We start from the raw sequence: 8,036 nt of genomic DNA, 5'->3' as shown, positions 1-8,036 counted from the left end.
ATTTTTTGACCCTTAGTTAAATTATATTTTTTTAGTAATATATGTAGAATGAAAGAAAGAAAGAAAGAAAGAAAGAAAGAAAGAAAGAAAGAAAGAAAGGAAGAAAGAAAGAAAAACGCGCCATGAGTGGGGACTGTACCCACGCCTTTCGATTAGATCTCGAATGCCTTACCAATTCTGCTATCTGGGCGACTGTGTTCTCCTTCACACTCTGAGGTATTTGTATTTAATACAACTGTAAATCGGTAGGGCTTTCAAAATCTAATCGAAATGCGCGGGTTCGGTCCCCACTCTGGGCGCATTTTTCTTTCTTTTTTTCTTTCTTTCTACATAAATAAAAAAATATATATAATTTAACTATTGGTCAAAAAATAGTCTATCCATTCCCCTATGCCTCCTTTGGCGTTGTAGACTTGCGGCATTTCTTTCTCTATTTCCTAACGAGCCCCTCATTTCGAAATCATATTATTCTGCGAAAGCTTAGCGAGGGCTTCGGTTCTGGCAGCCTTGATGCCAAGGTAGCATAAGAGGGTTTTCTGCCAGTTACCCGCTCATGACATGCTGTAGACGTTCGAGTCATGCCCCGGGGTTCGAAAAGAAGGTCCGCTTCTCCCCGTATAGTCTGCGTTGCGCTGGCTACCACCCTCAAGCGTGAGATACAGTTGTAGTAAATATAAATACCCCAGAACGTGAAGGAGAACACAGTCGCCCAGATAGCCGAATTGGTAAGGCATTCGAGACGTAATCGAAAGGCGTGAGTTCGCTCCCCACTCTGGGCGCGTGTTTTTCTTTCTTTCTTTCTTTCTTTCTTTATACACAAATTAATGAAAGAATATAATTTCACTAAGGGTCAAAAAATATTCTATCCATTCACCTATGTCTCTGTTGGCGTTGTAGACTGCCGGCATTTCTTTCTGTATTTCCTAACAAGCCCCTCATTTCCAAATCATATTATCTTGTGAAAGCATAGCGAGGACCTCGGTTCTGGCAGCCTTGATGCCAAGGTAGCATAAGAGGGTTTTCCGCCAGTTACCCGCTCATGACAGGCTGTAGATGTGCGAGTCACGCCCCGGGGTTCGAAAAGAAGGTCCCATTCTCCCCGTATAGTCTCAGTGGCGCTGGCTACCACCATCAAGTGTCAGATAGAGTTGTAGTAAATATAAACAACCCAGAAAGTGTAGGAGAACACAGTCACCAAGATAGCCGAATTGGCAAGGCATTCGAGATGTAATCGAAAGGCGTGGGTTCGGTCCCCACTCTGGGTGCGTGTTTTTCTTTCTTTGTTTGTTTCTTTCTTTCTACATAAATTATTATAAAAATTATAATTGCACGAACGGTCAAAAAATAGTCTATCCATTCCCCTATGCCTCGTTTGGCGTTGTAGACTGCCGGCATTTCTAATATATATATATATATATATATATATATATATATATATATATATATATATATATATATATATATTTATATATATATATATATATATATATATATCTATATATATATATATATATATGTTTATATATATTGAGAGAGTCGACGGGAACGCTTGAGGTCCGCTTTATTTGCGAGCGCCGAGCACGGCCACAAAAGGACAGCAACCGTTCCAGCAGCGGAGATGATGATCAACCGACGAGAAGGAAGATGAAATGAGGTGATCATGAACGCGCACAATGTCTAAACGACAACGAAGCATAACAAGGATATTGGCCGCTTCCCTTTGCAAACCCTCTTCTTTGCCAATTTCACGCTCACACTATTACTCCCCCTCGGCTGAAGCGGCCATCCTGGCCGTCACTGTGAGATAGAGGAATCGCGGCGAATGAACGGCTTCATCCGGTAAACATGTACAATCTCAGTTCCCCGGCACCGACGGTCAGTGACACCGGAAATAGGCGTGACGCGGTAATTCACTGGTGAGGTTTGCTCCAGGATTCTGTAAGGACCGATGAATCGGGGCAAGAGCTTCTCGCACAATCCAGGAACACGGAGGGGAGTAGTAAGCAGAAGTTCTTCACCATGTTGAAAAGTGACCGAACGGTGCTTCTCGTCGTGGCGAGACTTGCGGCTTTCTTGACAAGCCAGCGTGTTCAAACGGGCAAGACTGCGGCAGTGAGCCAGTCGAGAAACAAACTGGTCGGGAAGGTTCGCTGTTGGCGCGATAGGTGCGGAGAGAAAAGACGCGTCAAGCACAGAAGAAGGTGAACGGCCATAGACGAGGAAAAATGGCGAGAATCCAGTGGTTTGTTGCACAGCGGTATTGTAGGCGTAGGTTACAAATGGTAAAATAGTGTCCCAATTGGTGTGGTCAGGGCCAATGTAGAAGGAAAGCATGTTCGAAAGAGTCCGATGGAAGCGCTCCGTCAGGCCGTTTGTTTGCGGGTGGTAGCTCGATGTAGTTTTATGAGCGGTGTCAGCGGCTCGAAGCACTTCAGAAAGTAGCGAAGAAAGGAACGTTCGTCCACGGTCACTGAGGAGAACCCGAGGGGGACCGTGGCGCAGGAAAATGTCCCGCAAAAAGAAGTCAGCAATTTCTGAAGCGCAGCCCGAGGAAATAGCAGCAGTTTCGGCATAACGGGTTAAGTGATCCACTGCTGTGACAGCCCACTGATGGCCGGCTGCAGTTACAGGAAGAGGTCCGTACAGGTCAATCCCGACAATATCGAAGGGAGCTGAAGGGCACGGAAGGGGTTGGAGCGTCCCCACTGGGGCCGAAGTGGGTCGTTTGCGGCGTTGGCATAGTTCACACGACGCAACATACTTGGCGACGCTGGTTGAGAGGCCGGGCCAAAAACAACGGCTTTTGATGCGGTCGTATGTCTTCTGGAAGGCAAGGTGACCAGCCGTAGCATCGTCGGTAAAATTTCGCAAAATGTGTGACCGAAGACAACGCGGAATGACGGGGACCCACTTGTCGCCGGTAGGGTGATAATTTTAGTAGTAAAGGCCACCACCATTCAATATTATAAATTTTTTCAGTTGGCGGCGTGAGCGACTGTTTGGTGGTCGAGCGGAACCGTCCAAAAGATCAATCACGTTCCGACAGTACGTATCCGAACGCTGAAGAGAGACGAGATCAGATGGGAGTTCCGGGCTGACATGTTCCGCGACGGCAATAAGGATAGCTGCCACTTGCTGAGCAGATGCTAAGCAAGTGTCCTCCGTGGACGACAGTGGACAACGTGAAAGAGCGTCGGCATCAGCGTGTTTCTTGCCGGTCTTGTATGTCACGTGAAAGTTGTACTCCTGTAGGCGAAGTATCCAGAGGCAAAGGCGTCCGGTTAAGGTTTTGATGGACGACAACCAGCAGAGTGCGTGGGGGTCGGTTACAACCGTGAAATGACGTCCGTACAAGTAGGGCCGGAACTTTTGAATAGACCAAACGACAGCGAGGCACTCCTGCTCGTCTGTATGGAGTATTGTTGGGGCGTTTTCATCAAAATGGCTGAGTACAGGAGAAGAAGTGAGGGCCTGTTTGAGTGTTGTAAACGCTGTCTCACAATCTTCCGACCAGTCAAATGAAGAATTGGCAGCGAGGAGTTTGTGCAGCGGTGAAGCAATTGTAGAAAAGTTACGAATGAAACGACGGAAGTACGATGCCAATCCCAGGAAACTGCGCAGCTCTTTCTGGCGGAGAGGTCGGGGAAAATTAATGACGGCCATAATTTTGTCGGGATCAGGACGAATTCCATCTTTGCTAACAACATGACCCAACACTTTGATAGATTTACTTGCGAAGTGACATTTTTTTGCGTTGAGTAGCAGGCCGGCATTACTGAGGCAAGTTAAAACTTGATCAAGGCGCGGGAGGTGCTCTTTAAACGTGGACGAAAAGATAACAATGTCGTCGAGGTAGCACAGGCACGTTTTTCATTTCAATTAACGAAGAACATTGTCTATCATACGCTTGAAGGTGGCCGGAGCGTTGCAAAGCCCAAACGGCATGACATTAAATTCGTGGAGTCCATCGGGTGTTGCGAAAGCGGTTTTCTCTTTATCGGCCTCATTCATGGGGATCTGCCAGTACCCGGATCGAAGATCAAGACTAGAAAAATACTCTGCGCCTTGCAAGGTGTCTAAAGCATCGTCGATCCGAGGCATCGGGTACACATCTTTGCGCGTGATTTTGTTGAGTGCCCGATAATCCACAATAAATCTCACGCAACCGTCTTTCTTTTGAACAAGCACCACAGGTGATGACCAGGAACTCGCAGAAGGACGAACGATGTTTCTCTTCAGCATGTCGTCGACGTTTTCTTGGATAATTTTGCGCTCTTTAGGCGAAACGCGGTGCGGGCGTCGGCGAATGATGCAGGAACCATCCGTTTCAATCCGATGGGTGGCCGCTGATGTCTGCCCCAGAACCGAGGTGTGAGAATCGAATATTGTCTTGTGTTTGGCCAGCATGGTCAACAGTTGTCCGGTTTCCTCTGTAGTAAGGTCGGGGTTGATAACTGCACCAGCAGGAGCAGACTGCAATTTGGATTCCGGTGAATTATTCGTAGGTGATAAAGAGCTGAGAGGAAGAACAGCTGTAGCGTCATCGCGGGGAACGAAAGCAATAGTGGCGTTTTGAGGTAGCAAAATGGTCTCGGTTGTACTATTGACTGCGGCGAGAAAGGCGGACCCATTTGAAAAACGGACAAGGCATGGAGGTATTAGTAGTCCTCGAGCGAAGAAATTTCCGGTTGGTGCATTTAACAAATCGCCGTCAACAATGTCGTCTGAAGCTACGGAGATTACGGTTTCTTCGCCAGGAGACAGGGTAACGTCGGAAGTACAGGTCAAGCGGAGCTCTGCTTCGTCAGCGACACTAGCAAGGTACTTTTCGGTGATGTCAATCATCGGCTTTCCGCAGGAGATAACAGCAGATGCGGATCGCAAAAAGTCCCATCATAAAATGATTTGATGAGGGCATGGAGAGAGTATCGCAAACTGAATGTGATGACGAATGCCATGGATGATCACACGCGCTCTACAATGTCCTGAGGGTTGAAGCATAGCGGCGTTCGCACCACGTAAAGCTGGACCAGAGTAAGGCGTTCTCACTTTGCGTAGTCTAGAGCACAAACTTTCATTAAGTACAGATATGCTGGCGCCAGTGTCTACAAGTGCTTCAACCATAATTCCCTCAACTGTAACAGTCAACGTATTCCATGGCCGGTAAGGGGGACTTGCACTATTCCTTGGCGACGCAGTTTCACCCCCACAAACTGCCGCATCTAGTTTTCCGCACGGTTCTCACCAACGTGAGAGGCCGGGCGCAAGGGTGATGAAGAGCGACGGTAGGGTGAAGGAGAGCGACGTCTAGCCAGGCGCGAGTCAGGAGGGAAGTTGGTAGCACCCCGAGGAGGAAAATGTTGGCGCGGAGGTGGCGAGTAGAGGCGTTGACGAGGGGCGTAGCCGAAGTAGGTGTCGCGTTCGTATGGTGCGTAACCTCGGCGCTCGTCCAACTGTCGTCGCCGGCAAAAACGAGAAATGTGCCCTCGTATGTCGCAATAGTAGCACACTGGTCGTTCACTCGTTTGCCAGGTTGCTCGCCACGCAGGAAAAGAAGGTGGTGAAAGCACAGGTGCCGAAATAGCGGACAAGTGGCCGTGGTCAGTCGGGGGAGCGATTGGCTCCATAGGCAGGGTTGGTCTTGTAACAGCTTGAGAGTAGGACTGGGCATGTAGTGGAGCAGGACTACCTGGCTGCTCAACAGCGGTCATACATTCCAGCTCCTGCTTGATCAAGTCACGCAGGCCATGAGTGTGGGCGTGGGCGTTCTGGAGGCAGGTTCCGTCACGCTGCTGTAGCTCCTCACAGATTATAGTCCTAATCAAAGTACGGAGCTCTGAATCCTAAAAGGAGCCGGTAGGCAAACAATCTTGTTGAATGCGATTGGACTGCAGGTGGTCCAGGCGCTGACAGATCGTGCGTACGTCAGCAATCGTGGTCGGGTTCTGTACCGCCAGAGCATTAAAGGCGAAAGAGGAGATTTCCTTCATGATGTGATGTACTTTGTCGGTTTCCGACATGTCCTTGTCAGCTCGTCGGCAAAGCGCGATGACATCTTCGATGTACGAAGAGAATGTCTCGTACGGGTGCTGCACCCTGGCCGCGAGTTTCTTTTTGGCTCCAGCGGAACCAGTCGACGTGCCGAAGATTTTACGGAGCTCTTCTACAAAAGTGGTCCAATCAGGGATATCTGCCTCGTTGTTTAGAAACCAGGTCTTCGCCACTTCATGCAGAGAAACCTAGACATTCCTCCGCTTGAATGTATCGTCCCATCGGTTGAAAGCGCTTACCCGGTTGAATTGATCAAGCCAATCTTCAACATCTTCACCCCGGAGGCCCGAGAACGACGGAGGATCGCGCTGACAGCTGGTGATTATGATGGGAGGCTGGACCGGGGCCGCAGCGTTGCTGCCCGATTGGCCGCTCTCGTGTTGCATGGAGCTGGTGGGCAATAGCAACCGCCGACCTGATCGGAGCTCCAGTGGTGCGACCGCGAGAGGTAGACGGCGGGATCAAAAGCACCCTCCACCACTTGAGAGAGTCGACGGGAACGCTTGAGGTCCGCTTTATTTGCGAGCGCCGAGCACGGACACAAAAGGACAGCAACCGTTCCAGCAGCGGAGATGATGATCAACCAACGAGAAGGAAGATGAAATGAGGTGATCATGAACGCGCACAATGTCTAAACGACAACGAAGCATAAAAGGGATATTGGCCGCTTCCCGTTGCAAACCCTCTTCTTCGCCAATTTCACGCTCACAATATACATATATATATATATATATATATATATATATATATATATATATATATATATATATATATATATATATATATACATATATCTATATATATATGAATATATATACATATATATATATATATATATATATATATATATATATATATACAAGAGAAGAAAAACTTCGAACAAGGTAAAAGCATGATTGTGGCCTACGTTTCAGCAAAGAGAACTTGCTTTCCTCAGGGCCCTGAGGAAAGCAAGTTCTCTTTGCTGAAACGTAGGCCACAATCGTGCTTTTACTTTGTTCGAAGTTTTTCTTCTCTTGTGTTCTCTACCATCTTCAAAGTTCTACTACTCCCTATATATATATATATTTATATAAAAAAAAATATATATATATATACCTCTTCCTAAATATATCTAGGTATATAAAGATATTTACCCGTACCTAAATAAATGTAATAGTACCTAAAGATATTTATTAATTCCCCTATTCTCTTTCACAAGCATGTCCGTGAGCTTGTCATGGCACAAATTTACCCTGTTTTATGTTCGTCTTCATGATGTATCTGTGACTCTTATGCAGCCATTTTGGTGTGAAGCGCGAGGAACACACTCCTTTTTCCTGCTCTCTTATTGCTTTTTTCTTTTTTTGTCGTATCTTTTCACGTATACACTCTGTTAATGCTGTTTATCTCATGTGGAAGCCATCTTAGATAACTGCGTTTTTGTATGGCTTACATTATTCAATCTGCATATTTCTCTTGCCAGTATGTCTGCATGTGGAATAGCCATTCGAGTGGGTTGCCTTTATGCTATGGGCACTACCTACAATTTTTATATATATATTTATATATATATATATATATATATATATATATATATATATATATATATATAGAGAGAGAGAGAGAGAGAGAGAGAGAGAAGAGAGAAAGAGAGAGAGAGAGAGAGCAGAGAAGGAATTCTTGGCTACTGTTTAAATATTAAAAACTTGTGTGCGACCACTTGGAAAACACTAACAAATACTTTATTTCGACAGTTTCGACCAGTGGTCTGGTCTGCTTCAGGGAAAATTACTTGTAATTTTCCCTGAAGCAGACCAGACCACTGGTCGAAACTGTCGAAATAAAGTATTTGTTAGTGTTTTCCAAGTGGTCGCACCCAAGTTTTTGAATATGTATATATATTTATATGCAGAATATGATCCACAGTTATTATTAGCGTTATAAGCGATTGATAAAATTTTATATAAACCTATCTTATTCTCTTTCAATGAGCATACAGTTCG

General features: G+C 46.2%; 1 non-coding gene across 1 annotated transcript; it reads left to right on the top strand.

The window, feature by feature from the left end:
- The first annotated feature begins 707 nt into the window (after positions 1 to 707).
- Trnat-cgu (transfer RNA threonine (anticodon CGU)) lies at positions 708 to 779 on the top strand. Its single transcript has one exon. It is a non-coding gene; the product is annotated as a tRNA-Thr (tRNA).
- The last annotated feature ends 7,257 nt before the right edge of the window (positions 780 to 8,036 follow it).

This window comes from Haemaphysalis longicornis, unplaced genomic scaffold (assembly GCF_048455015.1).
Source record: "Haemaphysalis longicornis isolate Haplotype H1 unplaced genomic scaffold, Haemaphysalis longicornis Haplotype H1 scaffold_103, whole genome shotgun sequence".
Lineage (NCBI taxonomy): Eukaryota > Metazoa > Arthropoda > Arachnida > Ixodida > Ixodidae > Haemaphysalis > Haemaphysalis longicornis.
This window is presented reverse-complemented; position numbering and strand designations above follow the sequence as displayed.